The following is a 2500-nucleotide window of genomic DNA, read 5'->3' on the forward strand; positions in this document are numbered from 1 at the left end:
CCAACCCCCCCCCCCCACCCCCCCCCCCCCCCCCCACAGTGAAACAGAGTCTGTAGTTTCATGTATTAGCTCGGGTTCTTAGCATTCAACAGTTGATGCTCTTCTACCAGAAACAAGTCATCCGCTCCGCCCCTTTTCGTGACGTCACGCAGCGCCTGCCTTGCCTAGCGCAAGAGGACTCGGCTCGAGCTCCTACAAAGGAGGGACCGACCCGAGTGTGATCAGTTTACACACACACACACACACACACTGGCGTGTCTCCTCTCCCCGGATCCCGGCAGGGTGAGTGCGCGAGCTGTTCTCTGCGTGTCACTTTCTTGTTTGTCTTTGATGTTGTGATCTGTTACAATGTGTTTATTAACCCACATCTGAATGGAGGACATGCGCGCGCGCGTCTACGTGTATATGTGTGTGTGTGTGTGTGAATATACTGTCGCTACAGTAACGGTCCGACTGAAGCGCGTCACACACCGGGTTTAAAGAGAGAGAGAGGGAGAGAGAGAGAGAGAGAGAGAGACCAGGTGAAATAACAGTGTCGTGTGAAACTTTTCCAGCGAGTTTGTAACTTAAATCCGAAATGAAGACTAGAGAGAGAGAGAGGCATCTTAGTTCACACACACACACACACACACACACTAGAAGGTGGATTTTCCTTAGTTTTTTTCCCTCGATGTGTAACGCCACAGTGTAACGCGCCTCACGCGCACCGTCACTGTAGCGACCGTTAGACACAAACCGTTACTTAATGAAACATTTAAACTGCTCGCTGTGGCGCGCGCTGCTCGGACCGTCTCCCCTGGATGCAGCAGCCACAGTATATATTCTCCCATAATGCACTGCTGTTTGAATCCACACACACACACACACACACACACACTTTAGCGAGTTTATTAACTAGTAAACCGACCCACAGGTATAACTGAGTCAGTCAGTGGAGTGTCCTATAGGTTGTGTGATATGGTTGGGGATCTCAGATTGTGAATGTGTGGTCTACCGTGGCATGGTGTGTGTGTGTGTGTGTGATAGCGTACATTACTAAACCCTCACTGGGGAGCGATTGGTGGCCTGGGTTAGACCTACCCCTGCTCCATGACTTATGATTTGGTTACGCACCCACAGCTAGCTGAAAACATCGTAAGTTGAAATTGCGTTTGATAGTGTCCACCTAACCTACTAAAGCTCATAGCTTTATAGCCTAGCCTAGCGCAAACATGCTCAGAGCGCGCAAATGACCAGATAGTCAATCGAAAGCAAGAGAAGGAGCGCATCACACTAAATATCACTAGACTGGGAAAAGATCACATGTTACAATTCGCATCAAGTTGTAAAGTTAATTTTTTTTATTTGAATGAGGGTAAGTCAGGGAACAATCATATCGCAATAGTTTGTTTGCAATTTCTATAAAATACTTAAATAATATTGATAAATATAGATACTTTTTTTTTTACATCGACTGTAATTAATGTTACTATAATAATAACCAATAACGTTGGTACTGGTCTGAAGTAACGGTCCGATACCGTAAAAACACTTATTAACCTGTACTTGTATAGTAGTGTTGACTTATACAACGTGATACCGCGCAACATAATCCTAGCATATGTTTTTGCACTCACAACAAAACACCATGTTACAAAAGCGAGTGTATTTTACGGACTCACAAAGGACCTCCTAATACGATATTTTTTTATTCAAATTTATTTATTTATTTTTAAAAGATTTTGTTACGATTCTAAACAAACTTAGTAGAATATTTGCTTGTACAACACAGGATGCTGTGCCATCTGTCAAGGTGTCAATAGTTTAAACCTGCAGGATTACAGAGGACCGGCAACATTTTATCACCTCAAATGCAAACATACACTTTATAAATTAAAAACAATAAAATAATAATAAAAAGAAATTGTAGTGGTGATACAAGAATCATGATACACAACTGAATCAACTTTTCCGCATCTCATTTATGTCGCTCTAGCTAATGCGCCTTGTTTTAAATCAACAAATTGCTTTTCCTAAAGCAGTTGTTTCTTCTTTTTTCTTTTTTCCTTTTTAATAAAAAAGATAAGAATGGTTTTATTGTAATGCTAAACAGGTAGTTCTGGTCTGTTAGTGTGTTATCAGTGTAAACACACCTGTTGTCATATAAATGTTAAATTTTCATACAGGCAGTGGGTTTCGTCCCAAACCACATGATCCCTCATTGTGTGTATTGTGTTTAAAAAGTACAGTTAGGAGTCAGGCTCTTTGGGTGGGCGGGGCATCGTGGTTCCCCCAGGTCAATCACAGCAGCAGTAGCCAATCCTGTGCGTGAGTGTGTCTGTGTATGTGGAAGACAGAGAAAGTGTGTTAGTCCTGATCGATGCTTTACAGTATCATTTTCTTTAAAGTCACTAGTTCCTGTGGGCGTGGCTCACTGATTTAATGTCCTGCAATTAAGATGTAATTAAACAGCACTGAGGTTTAGACTCATCTTGTTAAGGAACGTTAAGGGTGCGTGAAA

General features: G+C 42.4%; 1 protein-coding gene across 1 annotated transcript in view; it reads left to right on the top strand.

The window, feature by feature from the left end:
* The first annotated feature begins 183 nt into the window (after positions 1-183).
* Positions 184-2500, top strand: part of sh3bp4a (SH3-domain binding protein 4a) — a 33333-nt gene continuing 31016 nt past the window's right edge. Inside the window, exon 1 of the mRNA XM_053492875.1 lies at positions 184-282. The gene's annotated coding sequence lies outside the window, so the exon portion shown is untranslated. The remainder of the gene's footprint in view (positions 283-2500) is intronic.

Source organism: Clarias gariepinus, chromosome 3 (assembly GCF_024256425.1).
Source record: "Clarias gariepinus isolate MV-2021 ecotype Netherlands chromosome 3, CGAR_prim_01v2, whole genome shotgun sequence".
In the NCBI taxonomy this organism is placed as follows: Eukaryota; Metazoa; Chordata; class Actinopteri; order Siluriformes; family Clariidae; genus Clarias; species Clarias gariepinus.